This window comes from Panthera leo, chromosome E1 (genome assembly GCF_018350215.1).
Source record: "Panthera leo isolate Ple1 chromosome E1, P.leo_Ple1_pat1.1, whole genome shotgun sequence".
In the NCBI taxonomy this organism is placed as follows: Eukaryota; Metazoa; Chordata; class Mammalia; order Carnivora; family Felidae; genus Panthera; species Panthera leo.
In genome coordinates, this window is record NC_056692.1 from 34013616 (window position 1) to 34038629 (window position 25014).

Sequence of the window (25014 nt, forward strand, 5' to 3'; positions counted from 1 at the left end):
AAGAAAACGTGCCCTCCCACCAAGGCTGAGATTCAGACCTCTAATTAACCTAAAATATGTGAATTGACTTGTGACATATAGTAGGGTTCACTGAGAGCCAATGTGAGACTCATGGCCCCGAAATTTAAGTAAGAATCGGTACAGTTCCAATGTCTGTTAGGCTGCATTCCACTCCTTGGGTGTAGCTATGGTGTTTGAAGAGAGATTTCACTTGGGGTGGTGTTTTTCTGGTTGAGTAGGACAGAGGGAAATGGGAGCAAGAAAGTTGAGGACTTATCCCAGGGGTTGAAATGATGGACCATGAAACTGAAGTTGGGTAAGGTAGAAACTGAGGATATGTCAAGGAAATTAATGGACAGTGAAAAGTGCTGAGGTCAGTAGATTGAAGGTCCTGGCAGAGTCAAAGAATTATCAGAGTCGGGTACTTGAGGGAGTGAGCTACATAAGATGGTGGTCTGGAAACATAATTCTTGAAACCGGTTATTATCATGCCAAGTTTTTAGTGTAGTGCTATTCCATAGACTTTTTGCAATGATGGAAATGTTCTGTATCTGCATAGTCCAATATGGTAGCCACTTGCCACAAATGGCTATTGGACACTTGAAATGTGGCTAGTTCTACTGAGGGGCTAATTTTTAAATGTTATTTCATTGAATTCAAATTAAATAATAACCTGTGGCTAGCAGCTACAGTGTTGGACAATGCGGGTCTAACATATGACCATGGGGATTGTGGCTGAGTGTGGTGAAGAAAAAAATTAATAGAGGTGAGAAAGTCAAGGAACAGGGGGACCAGGAAGATGGATGAATCATCCATGTGGATTTTGAAAATACCAAGAATGATGGCAGGACTAGCAATGGAAAAAAAAGTCACAAAACCAGGTTCTTTGATTTTCAGTGAATGAGTTTAACCATAAGAACTGAAGATGACTGCAACAAGAAAGGGTACTGGGTAGTACAGTCTGAAGGGCTGGCTTATTTAGGAATGAGGAAGGAAGAGTGATCTGAAAGTGGTGAAAAGGAACAGAAAGGACACCTAGGCCCACCTCCAATGGGGGGTGGGAAGTGAGGGGAAAAAACAACCACCACATGAGAGGCTATAGGGGAATCAGTGGCCTCAGGGAAGGGTCAGTTTTCAGATACAGCAAGAAGAAGAAGGACATGTCCCAAGAGGGTTAGAGAATACTGGAAATTTTGCTAATGACCAAACCATGAGTTCCCAAGGGCAGAGTGGAAAGGTCTGAGAAGTCAGGATGGGTGATGTATTGGGTCAGATTGGGAAATGTACAGATCCATATGGGTATGAGAGTCCAGATGACAAAGGGTCAGCTGAGAAGCTTGAAAGTCTTACCAATTATGGAGAGTAAACACAGGTAAACGTAGGGTACGATTGGCTTTGTGGTCACTTAGAGCAGTGACTTTCAATTGTTTCTTACTGAAACTCACAATAAGAAACATCTCATATAAGAAATACTAATATAAGAAATACAAGAATATAATATCAATAGCACTACACTCATATACACATAGTGACACAAAGGCTTTAACAAATGTCTGCCCTCACTGTGCGCCACATATTCTGTTTATTTTCTGGTCTATTCTTTTGCATTAGAAACACAATATGCAATCACAAGCCATTAAATTGATTTCATGACCCTATAATATGCAAAACACTGGCTTACAGGGAAATGGCTAATCAGGTCTTGTTATATCCTTCTTCTTGTAAATCGTGTCGTTTGAAGGGATCATGCAAGGAGCTCATATATGGGGGGTATTAGAGGGTGAGAGAGGATGTGATACATAGAGAGCTCTGTGGTTCCCCAACACCAATTTAAATTCTGTAAAAAGGACTGTTAAAGCCAAAAGAAGGAAATTCTCACCATGGTATGATGTTGTCTTAGAGAAAATATGGATCATCAACCAAAAACAATTTTAATCTCTACACACATCTCTTGGGGAAAAAAATTAAAGACCTTGGACCTAACACACATCTACAGAACATTCTATATGATAACTGTAAATCAAAAATAGGAGTAAAACTATAAAATGCATAAGGGCTCCTGGGTGGCTCAGTTAAGCGTCCTACTCTTGATTTCAGCTCAGATCATGATCTCATGGTTTATGACTTTGAGCTCCATGTTGGACTCTTCCCTGACAGCACAGAGCCTGATTGGGGTCCCCTCTCTCTCTCCCTCTCTCTCCCTCTGCCCCTCTCCTGCTTTTTCTCTCCCTCTCTCTCTCAAACAGCCTTAAAAAGAACTAGAAAATGCATAAATACATGGAAATTGAACAACACTCACCTTAACAACGAATAGATCAAAGGAAAAAAATAAAGACAAAAATATGAAAGTATCTTGGGACAAATGAAAATGGGAACATGACATACCAAAATTATGGGATGCAGCAAAAGCAGTTATAAGGGGTAAATTCATAGTGAGAATCATCTACATTAACAAAACAAGAAAAATCTCGAAGAACCTAACTCAATGTCACGGGGACTAAAAAAAGAATATACTGAGCTAAAATTTAAAATAAGAAAGGAAATAATAAAGATTAGCAGTAATAAATGAAATAGAGAATAGGAAACAATAGAAAATATCGATAAAAGTGAGAGTTAATTCTTAGAAAAGACAAGCAAAAGGGACACATATTTAACTATAGTAACCAAGAACAAAAGAGGACCCAAATCAAAAAATTTTAAATGAAAGAGGTGACATTTCAAGTGATACTACAAAAATACAAAGGATTATAAGAAGCTACTATATGGGGCGCCTGGGTGGCTCAGTCGGTTGGGCGTCCGACTTCAGCTCAGGTCATGATCTCACAGTCCGTGAGTTCGAGCCCCGCGTCAGGCTCTGTGCTGACAGCTCAGAGCCTGGAGCCTGCTTCTGATGCTGTGTCTCCCTCTCTTTGGCCTTCCTCCACTCACACTCTGTCTCACTCTCTCTCTCGAAAATAAATAAACATTAAAAAAAAAAAAGAAGCTACTATAAACAACTATACACCAACAAACTGCACAACTTAGAAGAAAATGGGATAAGTCTTAGAAACATAGTATCTACAAAGACTGAGTCAAGAAGAAATAGAAAACCTGCATAAATCATTTACTACTAAGAAGATTGAAATCAGCGATCCCTGGGTGGCTCAGTCGGTTGAACGTCTGACTTTGGCTCAGGTCATGATCTCATGGTTCGTAATTTCAAGCCCTGCATTGGGCTCACTGCTGTCAATGCAGAGCCCACTTCATATCCTCTGTCCCCCTTTCTCTCTGCCTCTCCCCGACTCGTGCACTCTCTCTCTCTCAAAACTAAATAAACAGAAGAAGAAGAAGAAGAAGAAGAAGAAGAAGAAGAAGAAGAAAATTGAAATCAGTAACCAAAAAATCTCTAAACACAGAAAATCCCAGGGCCAGATGGTTTCACTGGTGAATTTTACCAAACACTTAAAGAATTAATAAAAAATAGAAATGGGGCGCCTGGGTGGCGCAGTCGGTTAAGCGTCCGACTTCAGCCAGGTCACGATCTCACGGTCCGTGAGTTCGAGCCCTGCGTCAGGCTCTGGGCTGATGGCCCAGAGCCTGGAGCCTGTTTCCGATTCTGTGTCTCCCTCTCTCTCTGTCCCTCCCCCGTTCATGCTCTGTCTCTCTCTGTCCCAAAAAATAAAATAAACGTTGAAAAAAAAATTAAAAAAAAAAATAGAAATAAATAAAGATCCAGTGTATAATCCAGAGAAGTACTTCTTAACACCTCTTAAAATCCTCTTTCTCCTGGTCATTCTTCACATTGACCCTGTCTTTGTTTCCATGGCTTGGCATCAAGGGGCCATGAAGAAAGAAACTCCGCAAGACTAAGATTCCCCACTCCAGAATTAGTCCAAGCAGCACCTTGCTCACTAATTCCAACCTATTCCTCCACATTTTCATCTCCTGTCATTTTCTGACCTCCCATTTGATTCTAAATCTTGGGCCCACATTTGGTGACCTTTCATTAACTACACACCTAAGGTCTTGCTGGATCTCTGCACTGTTTGGGGGCGCAATGTTGGTTCCTTGTTATGTAATTCCATTCAGGAGCCAAGTAGTATGCCTACTTCCTGTCCATCTTCACCTTGGGAGAGAAAAATTATACATGGTCCACTGCTCAGGGGTTAAAATCTAATGCACTTCTTGCCTCTCCCCATCTGGTGTCCATCCATGGGGTTGGGCTGTGCTGTCTACAAGGGGAAATACACAAGTATCAAATGAGCTCAATGTATGCCAAACAGGGGGCTTACTCCTAGAGATAATTCCCATGAAACCTGCACAGAAAGGGGAAGAAATCTTAAAAAGACACCAGGGAACAAAGCCAGGGTAGACACAGGACACTACAAGGTGAAGATTTTAGATAAAAGAAAAGCCTGACAATAGAAAAGGTAGATAACATGAAGGGCACAAACTAAAGAAAGGTGCACCTGTAGCAGTTTTATGTTTTATTCTATGATGTTGAACATCTATAAGCATTTTCTAGGTCCAAATTAACACTTGGAAGAATATTGGATCAATACTATCCTTGCTTGGACTCAAACATTTCCACTAAAAGACTGGCCCTCTGCATTCACCTTTTCTAAAGCTGTTCTGCCTATCACATGTCAGCATGATACAAGTGGTGCCAGCTTATAACGAGGAGAAATGTAATATTTTCTCTGCTGTTCAGCCACTGGGATGTTACCCCAGTTCCCTCTCATTCTTCCAAGGATCTTTGGTCAAATTCTCTTCAAGAGGCAGTAAACAAAATTCTGTTTTCAGGATAGTTGGCTCTGTGAAATTCAGTCACCTCCTGTGGTGGAAAGAACAGAGCAACTAAGATGGAATTGCTTTATGGGCTCTTGGGTTTGCTTCGGTTTTATTTCTCACCTCTTTGCTCAAGTAAGAAGCAATCTTCAGAAATTAATTGTAACATGAAAATAAAAATATAAAAACCTCCTCCTTTGGTGCAAATAGAAACCAAAGCATGACACAACACCTTCTACCTGCCCATGGTCGCTAAGGAATTGCAGGTGTGAAAATCACGCGAGATGCTAACATCTCTGTGTAGGATGGATTAAATATATATGCAGGAAATAATGGAACGCTACAGCATAGAGATCAGACAACCTCTTGACTGGGTAGTCAAAATTAACATCATCAATGAGGGGCAGACGGACACTGGGTGCCTCCAGATGTGATACCTTGAGAGAGACACAGCGTCCATCCAGGATGCACAACTCTAGCCATGAAGAAACATCAGATGGACCCTCAAATGAGAAACTCTCTATTAGCCACAGAAACAGGAGTATACCTTCAAAAATGCCACAAGTGACCAAAAAAGTAAAACCGCTGCAAACTCTTCCAGATTCAAGGAGACAGATATGACAAATAAATGAAATACTTGATCCTACGTTTGTTCCTGTGCTGGAGGAAAAAAGCGATGCTCTACAGGACATTACTGAGTCAATTGACAAAAATGGAATATTGGAGGAAAGGCTTGTACTGATGTTAAATTACTAAAGGTGACATATAAGAGACTATTTCTATTCTAAGGAGATAAGGCATTTAAGGGTAAAAAGGCATGATGTACGCAACCTAGTATCAAAAGACTCAGAAAAAATTATGCGTGTGCATGCTTGCGTGTGTGTGAGAAATAGAGAGAGAGAGAGAAAATGAGAATGCCCAGGTTATAAAACAAATGAGGTAAGATGTTAACAATAGGCAATCCAGATAAAAGGATATATTGGTGGTCTTTGTATGAGTCTATTTTCTTGCAGCTTTTCTGTAAGTCTACTTCCAAATAAAATGAAGGGTATATTTTGGTTTGGGGCTTGTTTTCCTGAGTTCCTATGGAGTCTTGTTACTTGATTTACCCTGAATTTCACAAGCAAGAGCCTTGGAGATGTTCTTCTTTTAAGATGAACCAAGGCAACAACAGCCCAGGAAATTCAGGCATTAGTGGAATTTAATAAACATTAGAGAAAACAGCAAGCACCATGCTCTCTTCTGCCTCCATTGTCAACCAAATGTCTTTATTAACCCAACCATTCAGGCACACGTATAAAACAGGATGTCACCCTGTCCTTGGAGACTTTTTTAATCGGCTCATTCCTCTATCCTTGCCTGGCAAAAGAGTCCAATGGCTGTCCCCCAAGTAACCTGAATATCCTGAATTTCCTCATTCCAGTATCACTTACAACATGCCCAGAGGCACCTGGGTGGCTCAGTCAGTTAAGAGTCCAACTCTTGATTTCAGCTCAGGTCATGATCTCATGGTTCATGAGTTCAACCCTAGTGTTGTGCTCTGCGCTGACACAGTGGAGCCTGTTTCGGATTCTCTCTCTCTCCCTCTTTCTCTGCCCTGCCCCCGCTCAAGATAGATAGATAGATGGATAGACAGATACATAGAAACATAGATTTAAAAAAAAAAAAAGGGTGCCCAATCATCCTGATCTGTCTGGAATTGAGGGATTTTCTGGAATGTGGACCAAGACAGTCCCCAGCAGTCACTCTCCATCATGATACAGCGTTCTGGCTCCAGATGAAAATCTAGTTTCATTCCTATTATCTGCAGCAGCTCTTTTTCTTCTGCCCCTCACTGATGCAGATCTGGAACTCGGCCCCTTTTCTGTGGTGACACCTGCCATCTGCCCCAACGTGACAACAAGCCTCTAAAGTCATTTGAGGAAGTAATAAACATGTTTGAGGACCTGACACAGTGAGGAGCTTCTTATCACCAGGTTGTTCAGTTCCTTCTTGTCCCCAAAGATTCCCTGCATCTTAGTGTCTGCACCCCCTTCCCTCTTGGGGTCCTTCTGACACACAAACTCTCTCATTTTATTAGGCAAAGAGCTTACCTCTATGACCTGTACTTCTGCATGATCTAAAACATCTTCAGTGTCTCACTAAATAGGATGTCAACTCCTGATTTTTCACTTTAGAGCCCAAACCCTGCACAGCGGCTTTGAATTCCCACGTTTACTTTCTCTCCACCATTGCCTTCTCTCCATGATACCAAAAAATGTTCTGTATCGTGAGGAAATAAAATCTCTTCTGCACAGTTTGAACTTTATGTGTACTTCATCCTATTCTAATGCTTTCGAACTGGCAGTTCATGGCTGGTGTATGTGGTAAGACTACAAACAGCATCTTACATATACATGTGCCTACATTTGCAAAGCTCTCTTCCACATGTCACCTCACTTGATCACTGAATCATCACCGACAAGACAGGACGGGTGTATGACACCCATTTAGCAAATTCAAAACGTGAAGCTCGGCAAATCGCTGTGACTCACTAGAAACAATAGAACTATGTCTTTGGACTCTAAGTCCAGGACTTCTGTCACCATTCTGCAGCCTCATGTTAATTCTTTATAAACAAAAATGTCCAATTAATAACAAAAAAATTTGATTGTTCAGCCTTTTTACTTAAGGTGATAGAGCAGATCTGAGTAGATGAGAGGAGATTCCTTTTGACCTTGTTGAGAACTGCTGGTCTTGGCAGGTGTAGACAGGTGCTACCCTACAGGGGCCTTTGCCTCCAGACCATGGGCGAATAAGGCCCTGGACAGCCAGTGATTATTCTCTGCTACCCTGGAAGAGTGCTAGAGGCTTTGCAGGACAAGTTTTGTCTCCATTTCCAAGCGCTCTGACCTCCACCGGCCCATGTCCACCTCTGTCTCTAGATCTCCCGGGCTCTCCTCCCTGCATCGTCTTCCACTTTCTGTGCAATGTGATAGCTTGAGCAATGTTGCCCTTCCATTTATCTCCTATCAAGCCACCCTAACTGATTCCTTTGCATGCTACTGTGTATCAATTACCCTTTATGGTTTGGTTTTTACAGCCATTTACCCACTTCCAATCCTTTCCTGTAACTGAGCCTCCTAGTTCCTTCCACCTGACACAGTCAAGATCCTATTTCACCTCTACTACTTAAACAGGGCTCCCTTACACTTCACCTTAATGATTTCTGTCTCAGCTTCTTTCTCCCTGGGCTTGCCTGGAAAACAAGATAAATCACTCTGGCATACCTCATCCCTATCTGAGTCCCTTTTTCAAGGATCAAGTTAGTTGGAACAATGACCCAATAGTGTAGCATTCTCAGGTCTGGGCTATATTTAGTAGAATCCCTCAGAGCCAGGAGTTACTGGGGACAGAGTTGAGTGTAAGCTAAGAGACAGATTTGGCTTAAGGATTTAAGCCAAAATGATGCAGTTGCTAGGTCTAAGGCAGGGCTTCTCAAGCCAATGCTGGTGACATATTGGGTTGGATAATTACCATTGTGGGGAATGTTCTGTGCCCTGCAGGGTGTTTATCAGCAACTCTGTGCTCTGCCCATTAGATGCCAGTAGCACTTCCCTCCAAGTTGCAACAACCAAAAATATCTCCAGGCATTGCCAGATGTCCCTGCGGGTGGAAGGGGAAAACAAAATCATCCCCCATTGAGAAGCCCTGGCCCAAGCTGTGAGCACAGGGTGGAAAAAGAGAGACAAAGCCATAAGGTTACGGTCAGGTAGATAAGGAACAGAGAAGAAAGCAAGTGACAATGCTGGGTCAAGTAAGAATTTTTATTGTCTTTAGGAGAGGGATGTCACACGTTCACATGGCCCAAGAGCTCGGTATGAATTAATATGGTTTAAGGGAACTGAATGTAAGTGACCTCCTATTTGTCTGAGCTGGTTCTCACCACTAGCCTAGGGTACCCTGTGATCAATCTGTAGTGCATAGCCATGCTGCTCAGGATGTGGGCTGCAGGGTGGGACAATGCTTAACGTGCTGCATTTCAGAGAAACCTGGTGTTCGTGGTTTAACTTAAGAGAGCTGATTGTTTTCACATAACAGGAAGTCCAGAAGAGGATGGTCCAGGGCTGGTGCAGCTAAGTGAAGGAAATCAACAAGGTCCTAGATCCTTCTAGCTTCTAGTTCCACTGCATTTGATATGTAGCGCCCTTGTGGTTATAACCTACTGAGCTCATCCCAATTTTACATTTTACTTTTCTTTCATAAAAATAAACAAGCAATTTAGTTGCTTTTTTTAATTTTTTTAACGTTTTTTCATTTTTTGAGAGACAGAGAGAGCCAGAGCATGAGCAGGGGAGGTGTAGAGAGAGAGGAATACACAGAATCAGAAGCAGGTTCCGGGCTCTGAGCTGTCAGCACAGAGCCCGACATGGGGCTCGAAATCACGAACTGTGAGACCACGACCTGAGCCTAAGTAGGCCGCTTAACCAACTAAGCCACCCAGGTGCCCCGAGTTGTTTTTTTAAATTAAGAGTACAGAGAATTATAAACAAGGAAGCTTAAAAATGATGCCACATCTCATCACTGTGGCTATTTGGTGACTATCATTTCTAGTAATGACCATGCATATATATGGATGAAAGGATAGATGGACAGACAGACAGAATAGATAAATAGGCACATAGATAAACAAGATGAGGCTGTGTTATGCATGTTATTTTTAGTTAAAACAAACTTTTTTAAAAAAGGAATAAAGAGAGATTATACAAACTGGGTTCATGCAGGCTTAAAATGTTTATATGCTGCCTTCCCTCTATGGCCTTTATATGTGAAAGAAATCTTGGCTGAGTATGAAATTTGAGGGTCCCCATGCTTTCCTTGTAGATCTCAGTAGACACTTCCCTGGCATTGGTGTAGCTGTAGAGAATTCTAAACCTCAGGGCTCCAGTCAGATGATTAGAGAAGAGTCTGTCGGGGTGCCTGTTGTTGAGCTCCAGGCTCTTGATTTCAGCTCAGGTCGTGATCCCAGGGTCGTGCAATCGAGCCCTGCATCAAGGTCTTGTGGTGAGTGTGGAGCCTGCTTAAGATTCTGTCTCTCTCTCTCTCTCTCTCTCTCTCTGCCCCTCTTCCCCCACTTCCCTTTCTCAAAATAAATGTTAAAAAAGTGTCTGTCAATTTGTTTCCTGCTTGAGCTCTGAGGGAAAGCGTTAGACTGTAGCATCTCCTCTCATTTTGGTCCAGATTGCTCCGTTTAAGGCATGCGTGCTTGATATTCATAATTCGGGGCTGCAGCCATGGCTCCATTTCACCAAAGGTGGAAATTTACAATTTTTGTTTAATTTTTGTTGTTTTTCCAAACGTGGGGGGAAAAGGAACTGGGATAAAAAATGACTTTACGTCATCAACTTAATCACAAATTTCCCTTGTTTTTTAATTTTGGTAACTTAAGAAACAATGAGTAGGAAAAAGAACGCACTGAAACGAAATCGCTATTCTTCGTGTACCACAAGTCCATACACTTTTCTCTGCATCTACGATGTTATCCCTCTGTGACAAATCTATCATGCTTGCCCGTCCAGGCCACTGTAATCATTTCTCTCTCTCTCTTTTTTTTTTAATGTTTTATTTATTTATTTTTGAGAGAAAGAGTAGGGGAGGAGGGGCAGAGAGAGAAGAAGACACAGGACGTGAAGTGGGCTCTGTGGGGCTCAAACTCACAAAGCATGAGATCATGGCCTGAGCGAAAGTCAGATGCTTAACTGACTGAACCACCCAGGTGTCCCATCAACTGCAATAGTTTCTTAACTGCCCTACCTCTTTCCATTGCTGCCTCTCTTTGCTCTGTCCTCAACACAATAGCCATGCTGATCTTCCCACATGTAAATCACATCACGTTATTCAGTCCCTAATGAAACCTTGGTTCATTGGTTCAAGCCCACCTTTGGGCTCTGCACTGACAGCTCAGAGCCTGGAACCTGCTTGGGATTCATGTCTCCCTTTCTCTCTGCCTCTCCTTTGCTTGTGCTCTCTCTCTCTCAAAAATAAATAAATAGAGGTGCCTGGGTAGCTCAGTTGGTTAAGCGCCGGACTTTGGCTCAGGTCGTGATCTCACGGTCGGTAGGCTCAAGCTCTGCATCTGGCTCTGTAAAAAATAAGTAAATAAATAAACAAACAAACAAACTTAAAAAAAATAAAAAGGCAGGGGTGCCTGGGTGGCTCGGTCGATTAAGCGTCTGACTTTGGCTCAGGTCATGATCTTGTGGTTAGTAAGTTCGAGCCCCACATCAGGCTCTGTGCTGACAGCTCAGAGCCTGGAGCCTGCTTCAGATTCTGTGTCTCCCTCTCTCTCTGCCCCTCCCCTGCCTCTCTCTCTCTCTCAAAAATAAATAAACATTATATATATATATATATATATAACCTCCCAGGGTTTTTTTTTTTACTTGTTATTATTTATAATACCCAAAAACTAGAAACAGGCCTAAATCCATCAACTGGTGAATGTATTTCAAAAAAAAAAAACAAAAAACTTGGGCTATTCATAAAATGAGCTACTCGGTCAAAAAAAAAGGTGGAGGGGTAAGTAATGACGTACTGATACAGGTTGCAGCATGGATGAATCTCAAAAGCTCATGAAAGGAAACCAAACACAAACACTACATATTATATGATTCCCTTTACATGAAAGATCCGGTAAAAGCAAATCTATAGTGACAGAAAGTAGATGAGTATTTGCCAAGTGCTGGGGACAGGAAGCTGCAAAGGAGCAGGAGGGCTCTCTCTGGGATAATGAAAACCTTCTAAAACGGAATAGTGCTGATGGCCGCATACCTCTGCAAATTTACTACAAAGCATTTAATTATACACTGAAGGTGAATTTTATAGTATGTAAATTATACCTGAGTAAAACTGTTTTTTACAAAGAAGGGGCCTCCAAGGGTATCCATAGTACTTAGTCAGTCTTCCCCTGACTTACAAAGCCCTACATGATGTGACCCTACCCACATTTCTGTTCTCACTTTCCACTCTTCCCCTATTCACCACACCCCAAGCACCAGTGCCCTGCTTTCTGTCCTTTGAACATACCATTGTTGATCTCATCTTAAGGTTTGAACTCCCCTGCCCTCCACATAGCCGAACCCTCCTTGACCTTCAGACACTGGCTTCTTAGAAGGGCCTTCCCTGGCTACCCAATTAAAAAGAGCCACCTACTACACCACCACCCTGTTTTCATTCTCTGCATTCCCTCATTTCTACCTGATATTTTTCTTGTGGTTTAATATTTGTCATCATCCACCAGAATGCCCACGTGAACTGGAAACTTCTCAACAGGGTATCCTTCATCCCAGCATAGTCTTTGACTTATAGACAGTATCAATAGATATTCATTGAACGAATAAAGGATTGAATGAATGAATAATTGAGATGGTCAGAAAGCCATGCAGATAAAAATGCTGAGATAATCCCATTCTCTCCAAGGAAGAAAACAGAAGCTTCAAGTGCTTGCCTCGAGCTATAGAGAGGATGCATCACAAAAACACAAGATAACTTCCCTTTGACCCGGATAATACTACTAAACAAGACCATCAGCTCTCACTACCAAAGAAAATGGACTCCAGTCAAACCTAAAAGCACAGAAGAGCCTCCGAAATTATTGTTATTTGGGAGAATGTGGATTGCTTTGCTAAAGGCGCATTGAGTGTCAAGGAACAAACCCATTTCAAGTGGCCCCTGCAAAGAGGAGTTTATTCAAAATGTACAAACAACAGGCAACTAGAAACGTAAGGCTTCACAGAGGCGGGAACCACAGCCATTCTCTCCATGTCTCGGGAGCTCTGTGGTTGCATCTTCATTTATTTGGCTTACTAGCAATTTAGCTTCTGGTCATTTTTCCAACTCCTTCATCAAGACCTTGGCCCTGAGCAAGTGTGACAAAGGGGAGGTAAGAGTTAAAGAGACAGGTCCTGAGGACCAGAGGAGCACTTGATTGGGGTGCCCTGAAAGAATGAGTAGGGTGATGGAGGCTATGGACAGATTAGAGTGGAAAGAATGGATAAAGGGAGAAAGAATGTATAGTTGGAAGATACAACGAAGCTGGATGTGGACAACTGCAGGTTACTGGTTGGGTCACCAGATCTAGAGGGGGTAAGAGTCCCACATACATATGAGTGCTTCTATAAGGACCGGCACTCTGTTTGGCACAGCATCACTGTACCGAGTTAGAACAGTGAAATTCCTGACCTCAATGGCCTCACAGCCAAGCTTGTCAGAATCTCGAACCTAATTTGTGCCTATCCCTGGGATTTGGAGGAACCCAGAGAAGTTAAGTGAACTGGATTGTAAAAATTCCCTGAGAAAGAATTCATCCTACAGAAATAGAGCCAGGGAAAAAAGCCAGGACTAGTAAGGGATCTTTGGATTATTGAAAAAGGGCGATAATTTAAAAGTCAGCATAATCTATTTGAAAATACAACTCAGGTCCTCACACACTCCCTGCTCAAATGACATCCAAGTCTTATAGGGTGTTTGTTTCTTTTTATTTTTCTCAAAAGTTTATTGATTTATTTTAAGAAAGATAAAGAGAGTGAGAGAGACAGCACAAGCTGGGAAAGGGCAGAGAGAGAGGCAGAGAGAGAAAATCCCAAGCTGACTCTGTGCCATCAGTGCAGAGCCTGATGCAGGGCTTGAACTCACGAGCCTTGAGATCGTGACCTAAGCCAAAATCAAGAGTCAGATGCTTAACCGACTGAGCCACCCGGGCACCCCACTTCTTTTTTTTTTTAAAACAATGACCATGTATTTCTATTATAGTAATAGTAATAGTAATAATAATAACAACAACAATAATAATAAAGTTCTCTTAAAAAAAGAGAGTTTATGCATATGTGGAATTTAAGAAACAAAACAGATGAACATATGAAAAATGGGAAGCCAGGGGTGAGCGGGGCGAAAAGAGGAGAGAGGGAAACAAACCACAGAGACTCTTAAGGATAGAGAACAAACTGAGGGTTGACAGAGGGAGGTGGGTGGGGGATGGGCTAGATGGGGGATGGGCATTAAGGAGGGCACTTGTTGTGATGAGAACTGGGTGTTGTATGTAAGTGATGAATCACTGAATTCTACTCCTGAAACTAATATTGCACTGTTTGTTAACTAACTGAAATTTACATAAGGAAGAGAGGAAGGGAGAGAGGGAGGAAGGGAGGAAGAAAAGGAGGGAGGGAGGGAGGAAGAGAGGGAGGGAGGGAAGGAGGGAGGAAGAGAGAGAGGGAGGGAGGAAGGGAGGGAGGAAGGAAGGAAGGAAGGAAAGAAGGAAGGAAAAAAGGAAGGAAAGAAGGGAGGAAGGGAGAGGGAGGAAGGGAGAGGGAGGGAGGGAGGGAGGGAGTTTATGTTGTTAGTAATCTACAAAGGTTGAAGGAGGTATCCTTTGTGAAGTTTTCCTGGGACCCAGAACCTCTCCTCTTGTCCACTGTTACTGTCTTGTGCTCTCTTCAGAGGCACCACATTCAAGTCTGGAAACAGATGTTTTCATTCCACTCTCCACATTCTGCTTCCTGAGCGACATCCTCCACACTGGTGACAGCAGATGGCTGCTCCCATCACGATGGCAGCATTGCCGTCTGTCTGTCTTCTGCAGCAATTTGTGAGCCTTGGAAGCTGGTGTTTTCAGTGCATGTGCTTGTTTTATGGCAAATCACCACCCACACGAGGCAAAACACCAAGATGGCACCATTAAGGACACAAGCCCAAAGCAGAATGGCTCACTTAATAATCACATACAAGTCACCTTAGTGTGAGCCTCATGTGGCAGCTACAAGTGACTGAGAGGGAGTGACATTTGGTCCAGGCTGGGATTACCTCTAGAAACAGATTGGGGTTCAGAGCCAAAAAGCAATGTGGCAGGCACTTGGGGAAGTCTAGAATCCAGGATAAGGTATAGAGAAGTGATACTAATTCAGGATAGGATCCAGGGGCCAGTGGTCAGGACAGAGGAAGGTCCCAAAATTGGAAGAATGATCTAGAGCAGGGATTGGCAAACTTTTTCTGTAAAGAGCCAGATGGTATATATTTGTGGGCTTTGCGGGCTGCATGGTCATTATAGCCACCATCGAAATCTGTGGTTGTAAAACAAAAGCAGCCATACACAGTATAAATGAATATGTGTGTCTGTGTCCCAGTAAAACTTTATTTAGGAACACTGAAACTTGAATATAGTCTTCTTTTCATTTTTTTTTTTCAGCCACTTAAAAATGTAAAACCTGGGGCACCTGAGTGGCTCAGTGAGTTGAACATCTGACTCTTGATTTCAGCTCAGGTCATGATCTCATGGTTCATGGGATTCTCACTCTCCTCTCTCTCTGCCCCTTCCCCCACTTACACACTCTCTCTCTCTCTCTCTCTCAAAATAAGTAAATAAACATTAAATAAATAAATAAATAAATAAATAAAATGTAAAATCCACTGTTGTCTTATAGACCACATCAAAGCAGGCAGAGAACCAGATTTGACACACGAGCAGTTTAGCACCCTCCACCAGAAATATAATTTAAATATAAATATAATCCATAAGCAGGAGACACACACATAATTTAAAATTTTCTAGCAGCCAGGAGTGCCTGGGTGGCTCAATCGGTTGAGTATCCGACTTCAGCTCAGGTCATGATCTCACAGTTCATGAGTTCGATCCCCGCATCAGGCTCTGTGCTGACAGCTCAGAACCTGGAACCTGCTTCAGATTCTGTGTCTCCCTCCCCTGTTCATGCTCTGTCTCTCTCTCAAAAAATAAATAAACATTTAAAAAAAAATTTTTTTCTAGCAGCCAGATTTTAAAACATAAAATAAATAAATAAAACAGGTGTTTAAGGATTTATCTTAAACTCTTTAAACCCCAGTTTTCTTAACTGTAAAATCAGGCTAATAACAGTAACTTATGGGACTTGGGGGAAGATTTAATCACTCAAGCCATGTGATGTGCTTGGAACAGCGCCTAGTACATCTTGAGTCCCCAGTAAACTTAGCTTTATTGGCACCATTTCAAACAAAGGAAACAGGTAAAGTTAATTTTATATATTTTATTTAATTCAGTACGTTCAAAGTATCATTTCAATAGGTAATCAATATCAGCACATAATTTATCAGATATTTCACATCTGGGGGAAAAAAGGGTCTTTTACATTTGGTTTTTCAAACTAAATCTTTGGGATTCAGTGTGTATCTTACGCTTATGTCACATTTCCAGTGCTCAAGAGCCGCGTGCAGCTAGTGGCTATATATAAGACAGCACAGATCTCGAGCAAAGATGAGTCCAGGTGTCAAAGATCAGAGTCAGGCTTCAGAGCAGATCCAGGGAGACCAGGAAGAGGCAGGCTGCGTCACACAGAAAGGCCAGGTCCAAGGTGAGGGACGCAGGCAAGTTATAGGCATCTGGGAAAGTGCCAGAGCAGACCACAATCCAGGAGAACATCTGGGTGGCAGAGAGAAATTTCGGTACAACCCCTTATTTAGGACCTTCTGGGCCAGGCATCATAGGAAGAAGTGCTTCACGCTCACTCTCTCATTTAATCATGAAGACAGCCCTGTGAGGCCAGTGCTCTCACCCTCACGTTGGAAATGAGACTCAGGGGGAAAAAAATGAGCTGTTTTGCTCAAAATCATACCACTGGTGAGTGGTAGAGGTGGGATTTGAACCTCTGCCTGTCTGGCTGTCACATCTCCTCAGCCTCTTCATTACACTATGTCCTGCACAGTGAAGGCAGGGACGGCGCGTAAATACATGATCAGAATTCAGGGAAAGACGCTGAGCCGTGATGTCTCTTGAATCCGCTCACTCCCCTCGGTCCTCACTGCTTGGCTCCAGCTCATTCTCTCCTCACCTCCCACCTGAACTAGAGCAACAGCCTCAACCCTGCTCTCCCTGCCCACCCCCCACCCCACCCCTGTCTCCTTGGCTTCAGTTTGTCCAGTGTTCAACTGACAAAAATAATTTGCTTAAAGCCCAACTCTGGATGCATTCCTTTCTGGCTTAAAACCCTCCCCTGGCTCCTCTCACCTGCAGAATAAAACCCCAAGTTCAGGAAACATGGGTCCTAGACTACCTATCTTACCCAACCAGCTCACTGACTTCCAAGCATGGCATTGCAGACCCTCCACATTCCATCCTATCAAGCTGCCTTCGTGGTCCTTGATCTCCCTTTACAGATTTCAGGCAGATGTTCTAGCATCCAGTCAACCACCCATGCATTCCTGACACTGACTTTTCTCTGAACACGATGTCTGATTTTCTTTTTCAACGTTTAGTCATTTTTGAGAGACAGTGTGAGCAGGGGGAAGGGCAGAGAGAGGAGGACAGAGGATCTGAAGCAGGCTTTGCACTGACAGCAGCAAGCCCAATGCAGGGCTCAAAACCACAAACCAGGAGACCATGACCTGAGCCGAAGTCGGATGCTCAACCAGCTGAGCCACCCAGGTGGCTACGATTTTTATAGCAGTGTCCCACATCACACTATCCCTTCAACTTGAAATGCCCTTTCCTTTTACTTGTCCCTCTCACCATTGCACGGACCCTAATGACCTCAAGCACATTTCTCCATGAAACTTGGGGCCCCTTGTCCCCTTTCTGGACTTTTCCAGCATCACGTTCCTGTCACTCTTAGAGTTCTTATCACTTCCTACCTTGTTTTGTGACATATAGATGTGTCTATCATCTCCCTTTCTACACTGTGAGCCTCTCAAGGAAAGGTTCTGTATCCTCTTTCCCAGAGCATATGCCATAATGTTTCATGCTGACGGATGAGGCACTCAGGAAGCTTGTTTAATTTAAAGAATAAATCAATGTTGGTTGAATTAAATTGATCTATCATGATGCTTAAGACTTTGCCATTCGAATAATTCCTTAAGAATGTCCAGGAAATTCTAACTGAAACAGTGCACTGTATTAAACCTTAAAGATATAAAATTAAGTGATATTCAGCAAGATCTTAGAGAACCACCATTAACCAGAAGAGGGAACCATACAATTCATTGCATTTTCTTTTTGGCTTTGGCTGCTAGAAAATTCAATTGAAAATGTTGTTCTCAAAGATAAAAATATCCTTAATCTAGGCTTCTAGCACAGCTCCAACCCCGTCTTCCACTTTGTGGTTCAGTCTTGTATAGACCAATTTTAACTACTGTTTACTGAAAGCTGCCTGAAGTGCTTTTGAAAGTGTATGCAGAAGAGAGTGGCTATAAATCATAAATCAATGCTATTGGTAGGAATTGCTTATGAGCTTAGCCATGAGGCACAAGCATGAGGCGTTCTGGGCACTTGGCCCTATGGATGTATGGGCAAAGGGAGGGGCCAAGATGAAAAGGGTCTTGAACTGAAAGTGGCTCAGCAGTAGGGCTGGCTGCTGAAGGGGAAGCCATCAGTCCAAAGCCATGATCCAGCAGAACCTCATGGCCTCAGGCTTGGCTGGGTTGTAGCTGCAATGCAAGGGAGCCAAACCCAGAGTGTGGATGAAGCAGCAGGAGGAACGAGACAACAGCAATACGCAGAGCCCAGCAATGAGCCTCATAGGAACAGAACCCATCTAATGGTGAGAAATTACTGGGATGAGGACCCGACTTCCAGGGGAAGGGTTGGCAAGACCTGGAAGGGGATCAAAGCCCCTGTTTCAAAACTGGAATTCAGAACCAGACTCTAGCCCCAGAGTATAACAATAGACCTGATCAGGAAACCAATGCAGAAATAGCTAAGAAGAATGAGCAATGATGCTAAGCTTAGGGGAAGGCCGTGCCTCTGAATGCCACAGGCTCCAGCTCCTCGGCATATCCTGCCTGATTGTCAGTGGGCTCAGAGCCACCTACCTGCCAACAAAGTCTTAAATGGATGGCTCTTACCTATTAGCCTAAAGATTGAAGCTTTCACTCCCTTACAGGAAATGTAATAAGATACATGATTTCCATTCTTGACCAAGGATCTGAGACAACGCAAGATAGGATGGGTCAGCTTTGATGAGGGGCAGTGGGCAGGAAAGCTCCACAGAAGAAGCCAAAAGCCAGAGAAGGTGCCTGAATAGGCAGAAAACAACATGGAGTATAGAACCTGTTAGCAAGAAGGCAGAGGCCTGCCAAGCTGGTGACTTCACCATTTATTGGATCAAGAGCCAGCTCTGATAACAGTAAGAAAAACACATAAGAGGGGAAAGGGAGCAGCACTTCCTCCCCACCCCACCCCCCACTATGACCAATGCACTTTCCCTTCTCTACTTTTCTCCTCATTCTACAGGTGGGAAAATGTTAGCTGAGAGTGATATGTGCCCAAGTCATCCCGCTATTACACGGCAGGGTTAGGATTCAAATCCAAGTCCCTCTGATCTCGGGCTGGTTCTCCTCACGCACACAGGACTTTTATCCAATGAGAAGTGAAGAAAAATAAATGAAACTATTGGTGCTCAATAAAGACCACCCTGGGCCCTGGGCTGCGGTAAGGTCAACCCTTTTCCACTCTGGGACTGGAGGTCTGATTGGCTTCTGAGAGAAAACACATGTCCCTGAGGAAGCCAGAGAGAAATTCCAGTCTCCACAGGCGCCCTCCGCGGCTTCAGCTCATGGAGCACATTAGGTTTGCCAGTTCTTCAGGCAGAGGGCTCTGCTGCAGGACTGAAAGGTCAAGAGTGCTGTTCCTCGTCACCTGATGGCAGGGCCAGGCTGGCAGCCAAGGGCTTCAATCTGGACAGTTACACCACTGAGAACACAGATCCTTCAGGCCCGCCCTGCCTGGCTTGACATTTCCTCTTCAATGGCTAACCCTTGCTTTCTACCTCTCTTTCAGGAGCTGACTCATCATTTCAAGCTATGTAGCTGGCATTTTCACACATGCTGAGAGCATTGGGAAAAGCTTGGGCATAAAGCCTTTAACATGCATTTAACATACATTTATTGCTTGATGTCTTTCTGTTCACAAGCAACTGTGCAGGCATGATAGTGGACCCAGAGTCCTCCAACCACAGCAAAGGCAGAAATGTATATCATTATGATGCCAAACTTGCTTAAGAAATCTCCAAAAGCTATAGTGAAGGTGAGGGGGAGAGCAATCCAGTAGAGCCTTAAACCCTCACCTTGTACAATCTATGGGATCCTTTCATCCAGCAGGTTCTAGGAAGATAGCATCCCCTCCTGGCCACTAAAATCTTCTGCCTTGTGCTAAGGGTGCCCCTCTCTGTTGTGCTGAAAGGTATTATAATCAACTGCTGCTAATACTTCAGGAAATCCTTTGAATGCCTCATTTGTTGACCCATCACTTCTGTATTACCATGGAGATGGGGGAGGGAAAGCCCTCTCTCTGCCAACATTAAGACAATTTCACTCTATTTCCAAGAAACAGGCCTCATTGTGTCTGTTCTTCACTAAGAAACCCAAGACAAGTTTCCATCTGAAGCTGGGTTGCAAGATAGTTGAGCATCACTGTCTGCCGTGCCCAAAGCCTCTCTCCTTGTTAGTAATCTGTGTCTCAAGACAAGACAAGAGGAGACTTACCTTCAAGGGGAACTTCTAACCTATGCCAGAAACTTCCCGCAGTGATGGGTACCATGGGTTGACCCCCTCTCTTTATTGGTGAGACCAACAAAGATTCAACCATCAGTTTTGGCTTCCCAAGATTCAACCATCAGTTTCGAAGTGCCCTTCTCTAATATCCCTGAGGTCTCTAAAGTCCCCAGATAGACAGGATGCCTGGCAACATGCTCCATGGAGCCAAAGTCCCCACAGGAGCAGACAGATTAGGCTTCTCTCTCAAAATCACACGGCACTGGTAGAGTTAGACACACACACACATATATATAGTTATTTATTAAGGATGACACAAAGTCCAGGAACACTGGACCCCAGAAGCTGTGAGAGGTGATTTCTGAGTCAAATCTAGGAATGAGGCAATATTGAAGTCAGAAGCCAAGGAGACCGGCAGCAAGTTGTTATGGGATGCCTTCCATAAATGGTTCACAAGTCTGGCTGTGAATGGGGAGAAGGTGCAGGGAGCACAGTTTTACATGCTACAGACTGTGTAACACGAGCAGGCCCAACCAAGCAAAGGGCTAGAAGAGAGTTACTGTGGTCAGAGAGGGACAGGCCCGTGGGTCCCCCAAGGGCAATGAATTATGATGGTCAAGGTCTCATAGCTTCACACTGATCTGAACTGAGAGGTACTTCCTCTTCTTGCCCATGCTTACACTGGGCCTTCTTTCAAAGCTGCCCTGAGGAAAAAAAAAAAAAAAAAGCTGCCCTGAGAGAGGAGAGGGAGTGGGGCTGGGGCACTTGCAATGAATTGGCTGCCCCTGGAGTTCACCTTGATTGATGCTAATTGAATTCTAATTGAAACCATCCAGCCAGGCCCCAAGTGCACCTGAAAGAAACTTCAATATCCGGAAGCCACGCCCCAGAGGGTTTGCAAGCATCTCTCTCACCGCACAATTCTACCAAGTACATTATTTGCCTATTAAACCTTGATACATCTTTAAAGACTCCATGGACTGCCCTGCTACAGACAAAAGGATCACAGCCTCTATTTTGGGCTGCCCTACAAAGCTGGGTTTTGACCTGATAAGACTATTACAGTTCATTTAGCATCACTGCCATGCACCATGCTAATTAGAACTCAGGGACTCTTAAAATCACTGGATTATGGAGTGTTTCCTCCCAAGCCTTTCTGTGTTGTGGTCCAAATCCTTATGAAATTTGTATTCAATGAATACGGAGGGGGCAGGAAAAACATGGAGAGTCAAGGGGAATAGTTAGAGGTGAATAGGAATCTTATATTGCATCACAGGGTAAATAGGTTCTTCCAAGAGCCTTTGTACATTCATTCTACAAACATTTACTGAGCTCCTACTTCGTGCAGGGTGTTAATTATTTCAAAACTTGGGGATACAGCCTCCCCAAAAGGCATATTTTAACAGAAGGAAGCAAACATCAAACAAGTGAAAATGAGTAAATGAAATACTTTCAGGTGCTAAGTGCAATCAAGAAAACAAAATGGAGTAATAAGGTAAAAAGTAAATTGGGAGAACAAAGGGTCAATTAGGGTTGATGGAACATTTGGGTTAAAAGCTGAAGGATGGGAAAGGGATCTGTGAAAAGGTCCAAGGGAAGGGTATTCTAGATGAGGCACAGCAGGTATGTATAGACAAAGGCAGGAAAGAACTCGGCATGTTCAAGGGCCAGAAAGAAAGTCACTGTGGATGAATAAGGACAAAAGACAGATAAGACTAGAGAAGTAGGCAGGAGCCAGATCCTATAGGGCTTGAAGGTCATAGAACAGAATGTGTGTGTGTGTGTGTGTGTGTGTGTGTGTGTGTGTGTGCGTGTGTGCGTGTGTGAGAGAGAGAGAGAGAGAGAAAGGGAGAGAGATTCCCAAATGGACACCATTCAAGGGTTTTAAGCAGGAAAGTTCATGGCCAATGCCCACCTTGGGAAGATTATCCTGGCTGTTATATGGAAGGTGGTTTGAGGTGTAGAGGGGACAGAGGCAAAAACAGCCAAAGAGACCCATTAAGAAGTTGTTGCAAGAGTCCAGCAAGAAATAATAATGACTTCTACTGCGTAAGACCCGTGGAGATGGAAAAACACGGGCACAGAGTCCATGGAATGTATTAATGGATTTCATTTGTGAGTGCATGAAAAGAGAAGGAATAGAAAAGCTCAGGTTTGGGACCTAAGCAATGAAATGGATGCAGAACTCTTTCTGGAGGTGGAGAGACCTGGGTGGGGGTGGAGTTGGAGGAAAGTCCAAGAGCTGCATTTGGCCACATTTCCTCTGACATGACAATTGGCTATCCAAGAGGAGATGTCAAGGAGGAGGCACTTAGACAAGACTGTGCTCATGGGAGAGCCCTGCAATAATGCCTCAGCACGTGGAGCATGGACGGAGGGAATCACAAGAAAGAGGGTGGAAGCCCACTGAGGTCAGAATCCAGGGCACTGAGAGTGAAGTGGGGAAAGGGGTCCCATAGAGGCCTGGAGAGAGTGGTTAGCCCTGTCAGATGCTGCTGAGAGGCCCAATAAAGTTGTCTCTATGAAGCAACCACGGGTTTTTGCTGGATGTGGTTGCTAATGACCTTGTTAAAGGAAGAGTCCATGGAGAGGAGGTGGGGGTGACCACCCAACCAAGGGGAAATGAGAAGAAAGCGGGCAGTGACAAACTGGAGACAGTGAAGAAAGACAGCACCGCTTACTTACAAATAGAAGCAGAGAAATGGGATGATAGCTGGAGGGAGATGTGGGGTCAATGGAGGGTACGGACTTTTGTTTTAAAGAGGAGTGACATTATGGTATGTTTATGTACTGGTGGATATAACCCCACAGTGAGGGAGAAATCGATTACCTAGAGAAAAAAAGAGATCATCCTGGAACAGAGTCCCTGAGGAGGCAAGAGAGGACAGGATCCAGGGTTCAGGTAGATGTATTAGCCTTGAACAAGGTCAAGGACACTTCCCTGGCAAAACTGACAAGGCTGTTCTGAAAGCTTATTTGCAAATGCGAGGGTACAGACAATAAAGACACAGGTATGTAAACAGGAAAATCTCTAAGAATAGTGAGTTTTAATGAGAAATAAAACAGTGACAAAGTGACAAAGGGCAGCGAGATAGTAAAGCATGGCTACCTCAAGCCATAAAGACCTCAGTCACCATACCACAGGGGCCCCTGATGCATTCATGGTGCTCTGTGACATAGGCCCTCTGCTCCAGCTGAAGTGGAAACTAGTTTGGGAAACCAATAACCCTCAAGCACCTTTTATCTGCTAAATGCCTTATCAGTATCTCTTATGAAGTTCTACTTTGATCCTTACAAGAACCCCATGGGACAAATATTTGCCCCATTTTATAGATGGCAATACAGAGGCTTAAAGAGTCTACTGCCTTTCCCAGGGTCTAGCAGCCAGGGAGCGTCAGAGTTAGTATCTGACCTCAGATCTGCCTGATTTCAGATATCAGACACTCCAATGTCCCACACTGCATTTATAGTAGGAGGAATTAGGTGGGGAGGCACAGGAGATGGTAAGCGGGCACTTCCTGAAATTCTTCCTAGCATAGAATGCCCTCCCCATGTTCCCACTCCTGACTTTCAGATCCTAAATTAAAATTTCACCCTCCTGGGTCACCTGGGTGGCTCAATCAGTTAAGTATCTGACTCGGGCTCATGTCATGATCTCACGGTTTGTGAGTTTGAGCCCTGCATCGCACCCCACACTGACAGTGCAGAGACTGCCTGGGACTCTCTCTCTCTCTACCCCTCCTCCCACCCCTCTCTCTCTTTAAATAAATAAATAAACTTAAAAAAAATTCACCCTCCAGAAAATCTTCCCTGGATTCCCTTTCCAACCCAGTTTCTCAACATATGACTTCTGCATCATTTGGTAAAGGGAGGATGATATTCCTTACTTGGCAGAAGAGACACCGGAATTAAGAATGAAATATGAAAGTGCTTGGCACTGAGATGCTCATTATCACTGTATTGTTATTATTATTGTTATTGTTATTATTATTACTCTGGCCTTTATTACTGTTAGCGTTATTAGCACGGCATTGATTGCTAAAGGCTTTCTCAGACATGGTTTTCTGCCTCCCTTCACTCTAAGATACGTGGACCACAACAAAAAAGAAAAACAATGCAGATAACGCTCATTTGTACACAAGTAACCAAATCCTTGCTATAGCCTGCTATCTTGTAAAGCTCATTCATAATGCAAAGGTACAACGAATTCCATCCACATCACAGCTTTCCATTTTCCCTAGCTCATTGCTTGGAGTCACACATTATAAATTGCCTTTTATGTTATCTCTCTATTCCAGTAAACCCTTCCCCTAATCCTTTTACCCTGCCCAGAGCTCATGCTCTGGGGCGTCCAGCAGCCGCCCACTAGCACCCGGGTGGACTGCTCTTTGTAAAGCTATCGATCCCTATAAACTACTTTATTAGTGGTCATTATTACTCTGTTTCTAATCACCACTTTAATTAAAGTTTTATCATCCACATTAAAGAGGGTATATGACTTTTAATAGGCTGGATGGTTTTCCCTCAGCCATGAAGCATTCCCGTGAAATCAGCCAACAGACTCCTGGTTTCAAGGACTTTCTGAAGCTCGTCTCCCTTCAGGGTACAGGTGTGTGTGTTTACGAGCGAGAACAGGGGCATGGTGCATGGGCCAAGTTCCCTCCTAGGCAGCCCCCTCGTCTCCCCAACTTGCAAACCCCCCCCCCCACCCGGGCAGGGAGAGCCAAAAGTGGCTCATTAGAA